Source organism: Mesoplodon mirus (genome assembly GCF_964341445.2).
Source record: "Mesoplodon mirus genome assembly, chromosome: 10".
Lineage (NCBI taxonomy): Eukaryota > Metazoa > Chordata > Mammalia > Artiodactyla > Ziphiidae > Mesoplodon > Mesoplodon mirus.
In genome coordinates, this window is record NC_138986.1 from 107,795,477 (window position 1) to 107,812,729 (window position 17,253).

At 46.1% G+C, this 17,253-nt stretch overlaps 1 pseudogene across 1 annotated transcript in view; it reads left to right on the forward strand.

Annotated features, from left to right (window-relative positions):
* The first annotated feature begins 178 nt into the window (after nt 1–178).
* The window catches only part of LOC309811226 (protein FAM170A-like), an 86,967-nt pseudogene continuing 69,892 nt past the window's right edge, over nt 179–17,253 (forward strand). Inside the window, exon 1 of the transcript in view lies at nt 179–202. The product of the transcript in view is annotated as a protein FAM170A-like (transcript). The remainder of the gene's footprint in view (nt 203–17,253) is intronic.

Below are 17,253 nucleotides of genomic sequence, written 5' to 3' on the forward strand. Positions count from 1 at the left end.
CTCCTCGTTCTCCTCCTCCTCCTCCTCGTCCTCCTCCTCAGGGATGCTCTCGGATTCCACATTGCCCATCCACTGGGCCATGTTGAGATGAAAGACACGGCAGCTGAAGCCCTGCAGGACACTAAACTTCACGTGCTGCTGGAGGATCTCCAAGGTGGGGAAGACCCGGCAGCAGGTCATGCACATGAAGCCGGTCTCCATGGTCAGCATCCAGTCTGCTGTCTTGGCGATGGGTCTCTCCTCGACGGCAGGTGGCCCTGATGGGCTGCCTGGCTCTGCCCTTTCCGCATACTCTTTCTCCTCCCCAGTGGGCTCACTGTCAGACAGGAGGCTTTCGGTGGACACATCAGAAGAGGGGTCAGTGTCTACTGCACACACATCCTCAGGAAGGGTCACTTCTTCTATCGTCAGCTGCTTTGCAGGCAACTCCAAGGGTTTCTTTGTCTTCCAGGAGACAGCGACACCCTTGTTCACTTGTACCTGCATGTAGTATATTTTCATGCCCCTTTCCTCTTTGTCTGGGTGCAGATAGTTCTTACAGGGTGAAGAGGGTGAGGAGGAGACACAGTGTGATGGGGAAGCGGTCTCTCCTTCTTCCTGATCCTGGGCTAGGGGTGGTCTAGGCTGGGCAGTGTCTCGATGAAATCTCCGGATTCCTGAAAAAGGAAATGAAAATCATAATAACATGCATGGGCCATGCCGGAAGCTGAGGGAGCAGGTGTGGTAGACGAGAGAGGGACATTGGCACGACCTAGCTATGTCGTGAGCTTGGTGTCTCTTGGCCGTAGGACGGAGTGGTGTATCTGGTGTCATCTGTGGGCTTTTCATGTGCGTGGGGGGGGATACTGGAGCGGTGTCTGTATACAGGGGTGTGGAGTATGGTGGTGAGGGCTGTAGTATGTGAGGGATGCGGCTGGATGCGTGTACGACGAGGAGTGTGAGTTTGGGAATATCGGTGGTGCATTCCTTGTGGAATGGGGCTGTGGTGCAGGAGAGTACTGTGGAGCACGTGCTTGGGGTTGATGTGCACTGAGAAGGGCTGTGCCTGGAGGGCGCGTGTATGTGTGAGCTGTGTGGACCTGAGCTGGATGCTCCTGCTCTCAGGCTGGAGGTGTATGATGCAGAACTCTGTCCTTCTCTGGAAGCAAAGGCAAAGACAAAGCCTACATTTTCCTCTGAAGATGCTTAATCTGGTCCCTCTTCCCTCCACCTCAAGCCCAGACCTTTCCGGCCCCTGCTCCTTGACTTCCCCACCATGGTAGTAGCAGTATTCACACACACACTCCCAGACTCAGCTGGCATCCATGCCCTCGGAACAGCTCAGCCATCCTGCCCAGGCTCCTCCACAGAGCCCTCATCACCTCTGATGACCCTGGATTTCCTCTCAGCCTCCCTGGGATCTGTGTGCCTCCTGCCTCACAGCCAAGCACCCCCTCACCTGAGGAGCCCCGCGCCCTTACCAGCGTAGCTGAGCTTGTGCAGAGTAGAAGTACAGAAGAAGTATTTAGAGGCAGAGGAGACCTCCCCTGCCCCTGGGCTGCAGCCTTGGGCCACCACAGTGGATCCAAGCCGAGGGGGATCCTCTCGTGACTTCGAGATTCCTGAGGGAGGAATGAAAGGCTCAGGGTGGGTTCATCAGTCCTCTGTCCACAAATATTTACTGAGTGTGTGACACGTGTCAGGTGCAGTGAATACACACAGTTGAGAGTGTGGTTCCCAGTGGATCCTCCAGGATTTAATTCCAATCAATGCTTATTCTCTCACTGTCTAGTTGGTAATGAAGGCCTCGGTGGTGACTGTGAGTGTGTGGGAAGAGTGAGTGATGTGTATCAGTTAAGTCTGTGGTAAGTGTGGGGTTGGCATGGGGAGCACAGTGCAGACGTGTCTATCTGTGTCTGTGGCCTTTGTGTGCATTTTTTCTTTTCACAAGTCAGGAATTCTCGGACATGTAACTTTTCCTCATTACATGGTGTGGCTTGTATTTATGGTGCGTGTTCATTCATTCATTCACCAAGATTCAGTAAGCAGCTACTCCTGTGTATCCGGCACTCTTCCATTGTTGTAGTCTTTGGTAACGCTGCACATTCTAGTAGGGGAAGACACACACTAAACAAAACTACAATAAATATATAATACATCAGCTGGTGGTAAGTATATAAGTGTTGCCAGACTTAGCAAACAAGAATACAAGGCACCCAGTTAAATTTCACTTTCAGATAAACCCAGAATAATTTTTAGTGTAAGTATTCCCATGCAGTATTTGTTCTTACTTAGTTTTAGTGTAAGTATGACCCATACAATATGTGGGACATACGGATACTGAAAAATTACTTGTTGTTTATCTGGAATTCAAATTGAACTGGATAGCCCATATTTTCTCTGGCAATCCTGACATGGGTTACTGAGACTGTGGTTTACTGGGGTTTGTACAAAGCGGGTCTGGCATTACTCAAGAATGTGTTACAAGTGTGGTGTGTATGACACGTGACTGGATCTTACAGAGGTATTTAGCGATGGGTGAAGTTAGCTGTGTTTGTGCAAGAGTTGAGGAGATACATGTATATATAGTGTGTGTGTGTGTGTGTGTGTCCTCTATATATAGTGTGTGTGTCTATATACATATCTCATCTCCAGCGTTTGGTGTTGGAGGAGAGGATTGTGATACAGGTGGGTTGTATGAGAACGTAGTACAGGAGGGATCCGTGTATATACCTCCATGTGCTGTGTGTGGTTTACTAAGGAAGTTATATGTGGGGTGTGTGATATTTTTGCTGCATCAGAGTGTACATGGGTGTATGAGTTACTGTCTCATAAAACACCCCTAACAACAATTCTGTATACACTCTTACGTACACCGAGTGTCAGCCAGGTCCAGGCAGGGTGACAAGAACTTTACCATGCAGACTTTATATCTGGTAAGCACTCTAACCCCATTCATCTCGCTCTTCTCTGCACTACCACACACACACACACAGACACACACACACACACAAACACACAGGAACATAGAGCAAACTATTCTGAATGGTCAGGTGCAGTCATTGCCTTCCCCAGCCTGTCCCAGCCACTGCCTGGAAATCTGCCTGCTGTGTAGAGCTCCATTCCCAGGGCCCATCCTACAGTCTCCAGGGCCCTGGGCCTGGTAGGAGCTACTGGGCTCTAATCTGGGGCAGAGGCCTCTAGCTGGAGCTGTGGGGTGACCACCCCTCTCCCACGGCAAGCTACTCGCCTACATTTAATGCACACAGGCACCACGTGGCCCATGGCTCTCAGCTCCCCACAGGACCCTGAGGATATTTCTCACCCCCGCTCACGCGGTCTCAGTCTCTGGAAAACCCTTCCCTTCCCTTGATCTCCTTTGGGAAATTCTTCCTGTTGAAGGAATAAATCCTCCTTGCTTTCAATATGACACCATCCCTAGACAAACAATCTTCTTTCAAAGTACATTCCACTTGTCAAGATATTTTTCAACAGGGCCTTCAACTCATGGGGCTTCTCTTTCCACTTTGGTAAAAGAGGCCAAGCAACTCATGGGTCTCTCTCAGCATCCTTGCATCCTTCACATCCCCCACCTCATGACCCCAGGGAAAGATCCAAGAGAATAAGAGAGAAATCGGGGACTGAGAAAAGCTGCACCTCTAGGTCTGTGCAAGCAGGATGCAGCCTGCTGTGAGTCCGACAAAGCTCCAGGCCTGGCTGCCCCAGGAGAGAGTCCTCAGACCAGCAGAGCTGACCTCCCATCTCCCAGGGGGCATCTGGCCGTTCTGTGCCGTCTCACACCACAGGGGCCCTCCCGATAGATACGGCAGCATCAGTGAGACAAGGTCTCTCGCTCCCTGCTTTACATGTGACACGTTCTCAGTCCCCCGCTTCCTAGAGAAGGTTCAGTTTGGCAGAAACCCATGTGCCCCAGACAAGTTGCCTCCCACATACCTCCTCCGTTCTCGGCAGTTTCCTGGGACTCTTCATTTTCCAGATGTTTCCTCTTTTGTCGCCGTTCCATCGTACCAACTAGAAGTCTCCCTTAGAAGATGCCTCAAGAGATGTCCAACTCCTCCTCTTCCCTACAGGTTGGCCCTTCTTGACTCTTGGGCAATCCGTTGAAATGATTCAATACAAACAAAAATAGTCAAGTCTCCTAAATTGCTGAAAAACTTGTACCACTTAGTGAACCAGCAGTACTGCCTAGTGATCACCAGGGCTGTTATGTTTGCAAGGTTGCCAGGCGCACAGTGGAATTCTGTGACCTCAGTGATGACATCAGAGCATTCGGTGGACCTAGGTTGAGCACAGTGTCTGCAGTAGCACACGCCCCATTTTCAAGAACAATTCCTTTTTCCCAGCCGAACCTTTCCCGTGAAAGGTTAAGGTTCATACCTTATCTATTATAAATTGTATCATACCATGTCTATTATAAAATTCACATTTTGATTGGAGATCTTTTAATGTCTTTTCTAGAGAGATTTAATATGAATATTTTAAATGGTCTCCAGTTTCCCTGTGGATTATTGACATTTTAAACTCTGCACTTCAATTTTCCCTCAATACGTGTAATTTTGTCACGGCTATTTCTGTACTTAAAGATGAGGAACTATATACTTGATTTCTTCATTTTTTCCCCATCTCTTTCCAAGGTACTGCATTTGATTGTGTCTTGCGACTGAGTGAAAAATGCTAGTCCTTGAGTCAGGACATTGGGCCCTTTTCCAAGTAACTCAAACTATCTGGGCTTCAGCTTCTGTATGTGCGATCAAGAGGCTTGGACTAGCTGACTTTTCAAATGCTGTGTTTCTTTGATTCACTCTCACTTACTGATCTGCTCCTTAAGAAGAGGGTCTGTTCTCATAAAGTAACAACAGTCTTTTCCTAACCTTGGGTTGGGCGGAGTTTAACTGTTCGTACTCAGTTTGTTAGTTATATTGCCTTCTATGTATGCTTAGCTCTACATAATTTATATGGCTCTTGTGACAATTTTTAGATCTTCTTTTTTTCTTATTTTCTTTTACAGTTTCTAATTTGTTATCGCCAGTGTAGAGGAGCCTGATTGAGTTTTAAAATTTATTGATCTTGTATGTGTGTGCCTTGTTGAACCGTTTTATTAGTTCCTGCTAGTTTATCTGTGGGTTCTTTTGGGTCTCCTAAATAAATGAGCATATTAAATGTAAATAATGTGTTCTTTGGATAAAGTTTATTTTCTTGCATCTCTCTATATAGAAGCAATATGTTGAATTGATTTAAATATTTAAATACTTACATACCTGTTATCACAATCTAACATTCTTTATCTTATTTTCTTTCAACCAATATTATGTTTTCAAGATTTATCCACGTGAATCCATATAGATCTAGGTCTTTGATTTTTGACTGTTTGATATTATTTGATCACATGCATATAGCATCATTTATTTTCCATTCAAGCATTATTGGACAATTGGATTGTTTCCCTCCCTTCTCTAGAACAAACAATATTTCCTAGAATATCCCTGAAGATGTCTGACAGTCGAGAAGGGCCAGGCTGCCCGAAGGACTGCTACTTGCTTTTTGCCACGTTCCAACAGGCCGTCTCCAGCCAGCAATTTGAAGCACAGCTGAAATGAGAACTGCCCCAAATGTGAAGATCTTAGGAGCTTCCTAGAAGGTGGGAGGTTAATGATAGGCATCCTGCTGGGATCCCAGGGGAGTCTGAGCTGGCCTGAAGCTCATCTTCCTCCTCCACCTCTCAAGAGAAATGTGGAGGAAAGGAGACTTCAAAAACTGTGAGCAGGCAGAGGGAGAGATATTGGGGGCCGAAGCTGTAACTGAGGTCTTGGAGTGGGCTGTGAGCACGCAGAGCCTCTAGAGAGCCAGGCTCTGCCTTCTGAGGACTTCTCCCCTAAGGCTGCTCATAATTCACGTGATACCAGCCATATAGAGCCGACTTGGCCCACACTGTCACAGAAAGCCTTATCAGAATCTCTTCTTCTTCATACACTCTTGTGTCTGTTACTTGGTTATTGCCTTTGGTACTCCACTGATGTGAACCAGAGTCGCCGGGGGATGGAGGACACTAGTGACCCATCTTGCTCTGTGGCCTCAGTCCACAGCTTGAGGGTAAGGGAAGAGGCCAAATGAAGGTTAAGAAGGAAAGATGGAGTTTGAAGAGAAGACCTGAGTTAAGGGTGTCTTCTCAAGTCCTGATGACTGAAATGTAGCTCCAGTACCTGAAGTCCTGCTTGTTCTCAAGGCTGACCGCGGGGCTGGGTGCACTCAGTGAAGGAACCGTATACACTTAGTATTTCCTTGCTTGCTCACACTTGCCCTCCTCTGATACACCCTCTGCAAGACTGATCTTCCTCTGAAACAACTTTCCACCTGCCACTGTTATCTCATGAACATTTGCTTCCCCTTCCTAGTGTCCCCCTAGAATGCCATTGCAGCCAATTCATAATTTGATAATCATGCTGCTTACCATATTCTCAGCAACTTCTGATAAATTTTATTCACTTTATTCCATAGTCTTCACCCATCAATAATCTTCCTTAACTTCCTAGCTGCAGGTTAACCCATTCGGAATCATTTCTTTTTCTTTCTCTTCTTTGGCAAATCCTTTCTATCTTTTAAGGTCTTTTTCTTGTCTCTCTACCATCTTGCCTTCGTGAACTCTTTTTTTTTTTTCGTTTATATAACCTTTCAATCTCCTTCCCCAATTTCCTCATAAACATTGAGAGTTTATTCCTCACACGTTAGACAGCGGTTTATGAATGGCCAGGCATAATGGACTCAGAATGAGTTGGCAACCCTGAGGTACCTGTCTTGCTGGGGAGCCACAGGTGAAGGGCTGTCTGCTGGACACATGTTTGCATGGAGTCAGGCTGAGTGGCCTCAGGGTGTTTGCCCTGCACTTGTGTGTGTTTCTCCCTAGTTGGTTTCCTTGTCCAGCCACCTGTGACCTCCCTCCATCCAGCCCAGGGAATCCTTCTCATCACAGGGGTAGGATGTTTGTCTCATTTTCCATCACATCCTTTCCCCAAAGTTTGGTTGTGAGTTGTTCCCATTCCAAAGACCTTTCCTCTTTGAAGAGAAAAGAGAAAATCTTTTTTCTCCTTTCCTCTCACTTCACTTCTGCTCTATTATCTCCTCCGTCCAGAATGGCCCACTGACTCACATGGGTGTAGATCCGAAGATGGCAAGAACTGCCAGCAATTCTGAGATAATAATATGGATGGATCAGGAAAACTTGAAAACCTTTATCCCGCCACATTAAAAAAAATTGCACTTCCAGTGTATTCAGAGTCTCAGTGTAGAAACACAAACGATAGAGAAATTGAATGACACTCAAGTTTTTCTTTCCTCCTTTCCTGATTTATTCTAATCTTCCATGCTAACATGATGAACTATTTGTTAGGTAAAGTTTCAGACATTTTCTACCCATGCACACTTTTCTTCTTTTCACATAAGAGTGTGAACTAGGTCACTTTCAACATGCTGTGATTCTGTGATTCACTGTCTCCCACCGTGTCATCCACTGATAAAGTCATCTGTTTCACGGAGAACTATTTCCAATAGCTAATAGCCAATGTCTGTGGAGTGCTTACTCTGTGTCGGTTTCTTGTAACTACCTTACAGATCATTGGTACAACGTACCCATGGACCAGGTACAATTATGACCCCCAAGTGACAGATAAATGCAGATAAGTACAAATAAATACAGAGGCCAAGTGACTTGCCCAAGACACTGGAGCAAATCAAAATCCATGCCTCTGTAATCATTTTGCTCTATTGCCTCTGTCTGGGAGGCTTGATGATTTGGCAACTAAAACCTTAAATAGCATGTTCCATTTTTATACCTGTGACACAAGCGTGGGGCTGTGATATGGGGTAACTAACCTGACTACTTTTGAAAACCCTTATGCACCTGGATGAAAGTAAGCCAGGGACTGCAAGCTATAGATTTAAGGTTTCCTACCAACTTTTAAAAATAGCTTCTTGAATGCAATTTACGTAGTGTCAAGTCTAGGATGTAGTCCAAATAGTAACAGAAAAATGGAGATATGTAGAAAAATACTTAAAGTTGACAAGTATTGGGAGTGTAGTATTTTGGGGGCCAGTGTGTAGACCACAGGAAAACTTGCTGTTTCCATCCCAAAGGGAAGAGCCCTACGTTGCAACTGCCAAGGTCCCTGGGGCAGCAAGTGTGCTCACTGCTTAGTAAAGAAGCATCCTCAGTTTGATAGAATCATATGGGAGCCTTACATTTGGTTAGCAGTTCTACATTCTTGATGTAATAATATTTTCAGGGTGTGGGAGGGTATCAAGCTCTGAAAATACCCTTGGAGAGATTTGCTTATTAAGTTTGGCTTTTTCAATCTCCCTACTACTTCTTGACTAAACACCAGGCGGTTTCCTTCACTTTTCAGAACCATGTTGTTTTTTCCCTTGTCTAATGAACTTTGAAATACTTTTGGATGAGCTATTAAGTTTGGGAGAAAATAAACATCTCTTTAAAATAAGGAAGATAATAACAATGACAAGTAGAAAAAGCTCTAAAACAGAGAATATCCTCCATTCTAGCCAATGACTGGGAGTGGAAGGTACGTGCTCGCTGTCCAGGACGTAGAAATAAAAGCTGAGGAGGCGCTGAGGCGTCTCCTGGATCTCTATGAGCCTCCATCATTTCTGAAGGGTAGGGTTGACAGATAAAATATAGGCTGTTTAGATAAATATGAATGTCAGAAAAACAACAAGTATATTTTTAAGATAAGTATGCCCCAAATAGTTCATAGGATCTACTTATACTAAAAATAATGACTTATTATTCATGTGAAGTTCAAGTTTAACTGGGTATCCTGTACTTTTATTTACTAAATCTGACAGCCCTACTGATGATCCACAATGGAGGCAGTTGAGGAGCGGTACATGCTGGCTCTCGGACAGTCAGAAATGGCTTCAGCAGATCCAGGTACAGTATGAAATTCTTTTTGGATGTAGCTCAGAAGCCATGGCCAGCCCTTGACTGCAAGTACTGCCTCGGGTTTCCCTGAGGTGGGGTAAACCTTCCTCTTAATGGCCTTTTGGTAAGTCTGGAAGACCATATCCAAGGGGAGCCCCAAAGTCAGTTTCATCCTCACAACCATGTTTCCAATTCCTGGAATTGGCTGCATGTGACTCACAAGAGCTGAGGAGGTTTGTGGAAATTGGGAGTGTCATAGCTTGAACCCTTTGTAGGTAAAGTTTTGCTGTTGTGAGAGTTTTAACAGGAGCAATGTGAAAGACTCCAGGTCCCCAGGTAGATAGAAATAATCCTGTTCTACCTGTGTGTATGGGACAAGTCTCTAATAGTTCAGAGAGCAAGTATCTGGTCTTAGAAAGACTGATCCAAGCTTGGATGTTTCTGGCGACAAGGCAAGGTCCTGAGTTTCAAGTTCACCTTTTATGGTTGAGGAGACAATAAGGTGGTCAGAAGGGAAATCATGGAGGAGACCTTGGCTTCATCCATCGTGCAGGCTTGTATATGTGGTTCTATGTAGATTGTGTTTCAAAGGTGGAGCTTGTTTACAACTATGAACATTCTCCGATGTGCTTTTTGGACCTTCATTCCCAGAGCGAGAGCAGTGCCGAGGCTCTAGAAATGCCATGGATATTCTGAGATGTCAGTGGCATTTCCCATGTACTGTTCCCCTGGTGCCACTACTTGAAATATCCAAAGGGATTATCATCTGTCTTGTGGCGGGTCCTAGCATTGTGAAAGGAAGCTGCTGCACCTGGCTCAGAGGATTTCGGATGTGGTGGGAGGAGTAGTAGTACTACGGCTATAAATTGTATCACAGCATATCTATTCCATCTTGAGAGTGGGGTTGGGGGGTTATGAAGGGGGGCTTTTATTGTACGTTTATACATTGTACCCTTGAAACTAATTCAATTTTTTTAAATTAATTAATTTATTTTGGGCTGCATTGGGTCTTTGTTGCTGCTAGCGGGCGTTCTCTAGTTGCAGTGCGCCGGGGCTCCTCTTGGCTGCGGTGCACGGGCTTCTCATTGCAGTGGCTTCTCTTGTTGCGGAGCATGGTCTCTAGGCACGCAGGCTTCCGTAGTTGTGGCACGTGGGCTCAGTAGTTGTGACAAATGGGCTCTAGAGCGCAGGCTCAGTAGTTGTGGCGCGCGGGCTTAGTTACTCCGTGGCACGTGGGATCTTCCCAGGGCAGGGCTCGAACCCATGTCCCCTGCATTCGCAGGCATATTCTTAACTACCGCTCCACCAGGGAAGCCCAATAAGGTTTTCAAGTTTTCCTGATCCATCCGTATTATTATCTCAGAATTGCTGGCAGTTCTTGCCATCTTCGGATCTACACCCATGTGAGTCAGTTGGCCATTCTGGACGGAGGAGATAATAGAGCAGAAGTGAAGTGAGAGGAAAGGAGAAAAAAGATTTTCTCTTTTCTCTTCAAAGAGGAAAGGTCTTTGGAATGGGAACAACTCACAACCAAACTTTGGGGAAAGGATGTGATGGAAAATGAGACAAACATCCTACCCCTGTGATGAGAAGGATTCCCTGGGCTGGATGGAGGGAGGTCACAGGTGGCTGGACAAGGAAACCAACTAGGGAGAAACACACACAAGTGCAGGGCAAACACCCTGAGGCCACTCAGCCTGACTCCATGCAAACATGTGTCCAGCAGACAGCCCTTCACCTGTGGCTCCCCAGCAAGACAGGTACCTCGGGGTTGCCAACTCATTCTGAGTCCATTATGCCTGGCCATTCATAAACCGCTGTCTAACGTGTGAGGAATAAACTCTCAATGTTTATGAGGAAATTGGGGAAGGAGATTGAAAGGTTATATAAACGAAAAAAAAAAAAAGAGTTCACGAAGGCAAGATGGTAGAGAGACAAGAAAAAGACCTTAAAAGATAGAAAGGATTTGCCAAAGAAGAGAAAGAAAAAGAAATGATTCCGAATGGGTTAACCTGCAGCTAGGAAGTTAAGGAAGATTATTGATGGGTGAAGACTATGGAATAAAGTGAATAAAATTTATCAGAAGTTGCTGAGAATATGGTAAGCAGCATGATTATCAAATTATGAATTGGCTGCAATGGCATTCTAGGGGGACACTAGGAAGGGGAAGCAAATGTTCATGAGATAACAGTGGCAGGTGGAAAGTTGTTTCAGGGGAAGATCAGTCTTGCAGAGGGTGTATCAGAGGAGGGCAAGTGTGAGCAAGCAAGGAAATACTAAGTGTATACGGTTCCTTCACTGAGTGCACCCAGCCCCGCGGTCAGCCTTGAGAACAAGCAGGACTTCAGGTACTGGAGCTACATTTCAGTCATCAGGACTTGAGAAGACACCCTTAACTCAGGTCTTCTCTTCAAACTCCATCTTTCCTTCTTAACCTTCATTTGGCCTCTTCCCTTACCCTCAAGCTGTGGACTGAGGCCACAGAGCAAGATGGGTCACTAGTGTCCTCCATCCCCCGGCGACTCTGGTTCACATCAGTGGAGTACCAAAGGCAATAACCAAGTAACAGACACAAGAGTGTATGAAGAAGAAGAGATTCTGATAAGGCTTTCTGTGACAGTGTGGGCCAAGTCGGCTCTATATGGCTGGTATCACGTGAATTATGAGCAGCCTTAGGGGAGAAGTCCTCAGAAGGCAGAGCCTGGCTCTCTAGAGGCTCTGCGTGCTCACAGCCCACTCCAAGACCTCAGTTACAGCTTCGGCCCCCAATATCTCTCCCTCTGCCTGCTCACAGTTTTTGAAGTCTCCTTTCCTCCACATTTCTCTTGAGAGGTGGAGGAGGAAGATGAGCTTCAGGCCAGCTCAGACTCCCCTGGGATCCCAGCAGGATGCCTATCATTAACCTCCCACCTTCTAGGAAGCTCCTAAGATCTTCACATTTGGGGCAGTTCTCATTTCAGCTGTGCTTCAAATTGCTGGCTGGAGACGGCCTGTTGGAACGTGGCAAAAAGCAAGTAGCAGTCCTTCGGGCAGCCTGGCCCTTCTCGACTGTCAGACATCTTCAGGGATATTCTAGGAAATGTTGTTTGTTCTAGAGAAGGGAGGGAAACAATCCAATTGTCCAATAATGCTTGAATGGAAAATAAATGATGCTATATGCATGTGATCAAATAATATCAAACAGTCAAAAATCAAAGACCTAGATCTATATGGATTCACGTGGATAAATCTTGAAAACATAATATTGATTGAAAGAAAATAAGATAAAGAATGTTAGATTGTGATAACAGGTATGTAATATTTAAATATTTAAATCAATTCAACATATTGCTTCTATACATAGAGATGCAAGAAAATAAACTTTATCCAAAGAACACATTATTTACATTTAATATGCTCATTTATCTAGGAGACCCAAAAGAACCCACAGATAAACTAGCAGGAACTAATAAGATGGTTCAACAAGGCACACACATACAAGATCAATAAATTTTAGAAGTCAATCAGGCTCTTCTACACTGGCGATAACAAATTAGAAACTGTAAAAGAAAATAAGAAAAAAAGAAGATCTAAAAATTTTCACAAGAGCTATATAAATTATTTAGAGCTAAGCATACGTAGAAGGCAATATAACTAACAAACTGAGTACGAACAGATAAACTCCGCCCAACCCAAGGTTAGGAAAAGACTGTTGTTACTTTATGAGAACAGACCCACTTCTTACGGAGCAGATCAGTAAGTGAGAGTGAATCAAAGAAACACAGCATTTGAAAAGTCAGCTAGTCCAAGCCTCTTGATCGCACATACAGAAGCTGAAGCCCAGATAGGTTGAGTTATTTGCTAAAGGGCCCAATGTCCTGACTCAAGGACTAGCATTTTTCACTCAGTCGCAAGACACAATCAAATGCAGTACCTTGGAAAGAGATGGGGAAAAAATGAAGAAATCAATTATATAGTTCCTCATCTTTAAGTACAGAAATAGCCGTGACAAAATTACACGTATTGAGGGAAAATTGAAGTGCAGAGTTTAAAATGTCAATAATCCACAGGGAAACTGGAGACCATTTAAAATATTCATATTAAATCTCTCTAGAAAAGACATTAAAAGATCTCCAATCAAAATGTGAATTTTATAATAGACATGGTATGATACAATTTATAATAGATATGGTATGAACCTTTCTATTTCAAAGGGAAAGCTTCGGCTGGGAAAAAGGAATTGTTCTTGAAAATGGGGCGTGTGCTACTGCAGACACTGTGCTCAACCTAGGTCCACCGAATGCTCTGATGTCATCACTGAGGTCACAGAATTCCACTGTGCGCCTGGCAACCTTGCAAACATAACAGCCCTGGTGAGCACTAGGCAGTACTGCTGGTTCACTAAGTGGTACAAGTTTTTCAGCCATTTAGGAGACTTGACCATTTTATTTATATTGAATCATTTCAACGGATTGCCCAAGAGCCAAGAAGGGCCAACCTGTAGGGAAGAGGAGGAGTTGGACATCTCTTGAGGCATCTTCTAAGGGAGACTTCTAGTTGGTACGATGGAACGGCGACAAAAGAGGAAACATCTGGAAAATGAAGAGTCCCAGGAAACTGCCGAGAACGGAGGAGGTATGTGGGGGGCAACTTGTCTGGGGCACATGGGTTTCTGCCAAACTGAACCTTCTCTAGGAAGCGGGGGACTGAGAACGTGTCACCTGTGAAGCAGGGAACGAGAGACCTTGTCTCACTGATGCTGCCGTATCTATCCGGAGGGTCCCTGTGGTGTGAGACGGCACAGAATGGCCAGATGCCCCCTGGGAGATGGGAGGTCAGCTCCGCTGGTCTGAGGACTCTCTCCTGGGGCAGCCGGGCCTGGAGCTTTGTCGGACTCACAGCAGGCTGCATCCTGCTTGCACAGACCTAGAGATGCAGCTTTTCTCAGTCCCCGATTTCTCTCTTATTCTCTTGGATCTTTCCCTGGGGACATGAGGTGGGGGATGTGAAGGATGCAAGGATGCTGAGAGAGACCCATCAGTTGCTTGGCCTCTTTTACCAACGTGGAAAGAGAAGCCCCATGAGTTGAAGGCCCTGTTGAAAAATATCTTGACAAGTGGAATGCACTTTGAAAGAAGATTGTTTGTCTAGGGATGGTGTCATATTGAAAGCAAGGAGGATTTATTCCTTCAACAGGAAGAATTTCCCAAAGGAGATCAAGGGAAGGGAAGGGTTTTCCAGAGAGTGAGACCGCGTGAGCGAGGGTGAGAAATGTCCTCAGGGTTCTGCGGGGAGCTCTGAGAGCCACGGGCCACGTGGTGCCTGCGTGCATTAAATGTAGGCGAGTAGCTTGCCCTGGGAGAGGGGTGGTCACCCCAGAGCTCCAGCTAGAGGCCTCTGCCCCAGATTAGAGCCCGGTAGCTCCTACCAGGCCCAGGGCCCTGGAGACTGTAGGATGGGCCCTGGGAATGGAGCTCTAGACAGCAGGCAGATTTCCAGGCAGTGGCTGGGACAGGCTGGGGAAGGCAATGACTGCCCCTGACCATTCAGAATATTTTGCTCTATGTTCCTGTGTGTTTGTGTGTGAGAGAGTGACTGTGTGTGTGTGTGTGTGTGCGTGTGTGTGTGTGGTAGTGCAGAGAAGAGCGAGATGAATGGGGGTAGAGTGCTTACCAGATATAACATCTGTGTGGTAAAGTTCTTGTCACCCTGCCTGGAGCTGGCTGACACTCGGCGTACCTAGGAGTGTATACAGAATTCTTGTTAGGGGTGTTTTAGGAGACAGTAACTCATACACCCATGTACACTCTGATACAGCAAAAATATCACACACCCCACATATAACTTCCTTATTAAACCACACACAGCACATGGAGGTATATACACGCATCCCTCCTATACTACGTTCTCATACAACCCACCTGTATCACAATCCTCTCCTCCAACAGCAAACGCTGGAGATGAGATATGTATATAGACACACACACTATATATATAGGACACACACACACACACACACTATATATACATGTATTTCCTCAACTCTTGCACAAACACAGCTAACTTCAGCCATCTCTAAATACGTCTGTAAGAACCAGTCACGTGTCATACACACCACCCTTATAACACATTCTTGAGTAATGCCAGACCCGCTTTGTACAAACCACAGGAAACCACAGTCTCAGTAACCCATGTCAGGATTGCCAGAGAAAATATGGGCTATCCAGTTCAATTTGAATTCCAGATAAACAACAAGTAATTTTTCAGTATCCGTATGTCCCACATATTGTATGGGCCCTACTTACACTAAAACTAAGTCAGGCCAAATACTGCATGGGAATACTTACACTAAAAAATTATTCTGGGTTTATCTGAAACTGAAATTTAACTGGGTGCCTTGTATTCTTGTTCGCTAAGTCTGGCAACCCATATATACTTACCACCAGCTGATGTATTATATATTTATTGTAGTTTTGTTCAGTGTGTGTCTTCCCCTACTAGAATGTGCAGCGTTACCAAAGACTACAACAATGGAAGAGTGCCGGATACACAGGAGTAGCTGCTTACTGAATCTTGGTGAATGAATGAATGAACACGCACCATAAATACAAGCCACACCATGTAATGAGGAAAAGTTACATGTCCCAGAATTCCTGACTTGTGAACAGAAACCATGCACACAAAGGCCACAGACACAGATAGACACGTCTGCACTGTGCTCCCCATGCCAACCCCACACTTACCACAGACTTAACTGATACACATCACTCACTCTTCCCACACACTCACAGTCACCACCGAGGCCTACATTACCAACTAGACAGTGAGAGAATAAGTATTGATTGGAATTAAATTCTGGAGGATCCACTGGGAACCACACTCTCAACTGTGTGTATCCACTGCACCTGACACGTGTCACACACTCAGTAAATATCTGTGGACAGAGGACTGATGAACCCACCCTGAGCCTTTCATTCCTCCCTCAGGAATCTCGAAGTCACAAGAGGATCCCCCTCGGCTTGGATCCACTGTGGTGGCCCAAGGCTGCAGCCCAGGGGCAGGGGAGGTCTCCTCTGCCTCTAAATACTTCTTCTGTACTTCTACTCTGCCCAAGCTCAGCTACGCTGGTAAGGGCGCGGGGCTCCTCAGGTGAGGGGGTGCTTGGCTGTGAGGCAGGAGGCACACAGATCCCAGGGAGGCTGAGAGGAAATCCAGGGTCATCAGAGGTGATGAGGGCTCTGTGGAGGAGCCTGGGCAGGATGGCTGAGCTGTTCCGAGGGCATGGATGCCAGCTGAGTCTGGGAATGTGTGTGTGAATACTGCTACTACCATGGTGGGGAAGTCAAGAAGCAGGGGCCGGAAAGGTCTGGGCTTGAGGTGGAGGGAAGAGGGACCAGATTAAGCATCTTCAGAGGAAAATGTAGGCTTTGTCTTTGCCTTTGCTTCCAGAGAAGGACAGAGTTCTGCATTATACACCTCCAGCCTGAGAGCAGGACCATCCAGCTCAGGTGTACACAGCTCACACATACACGTGCCCTCCAGGCACAGCCCTTCTCAGTGCACATCAACCCCAAGCACGTGCTCCACAGTACTCTCCTGCACCACAGCCCCATTCCACAAGGAATGCACCACCGATATTCCCAAACTCACACTCCTCGTCGTACACGCATCCAGCCGCATCCCTCACATACTACAGCCCTCACCACCATACTCCACAACCCTGTATATAGACACCGCTCCAGTATACACCCCCACGCACATTAAAAGCCCACAGATGACACCCGATACACCACTCCGTCCTACGGCCCACTGACACCAAGCTCACGACATAGCTATGTCGTGCCAATGTCCCTCTCTCGTCTACCACACCTGCTCCCTCAGCTTCCGGCATGGCCCATGCATGTTATTATGATTTTCATTTCCTTTTTCAGGAATCCGGAGATTTCATCGAGACACTGCCCAGCCTAGACCACCCCTAGCCCAGGATCAGAAAGAAGGAGAGACCGCTTCCCCATCACACTGTGTCTCCTCCTCACCCTCTTCACCCTGTAAGAACTATCTGCACCCAGACAAAGAGGAAAGGGGCATGAAAATATACTACATGCAGGTACAAGTGAACAAGGGTGTCGCTGTCTCCTGGAAGACAAAGAAACCCTTGGAGTTGCCTGAAAAGCAGCTGACGATAGCAGAAGTGACCCTTCCTGAGGATGTGTGTGCAGTAGCCACTGACCCCTCTTCTGATGTGTCCACCAAAAGCCTCCTGTCTGACAGTGAGCCCACTGGGGAGGAGAAAGAGTATGAGGAAAGGGCAGAGCCAGGCAGCCCATCAGGGCCACCTGCTGTCG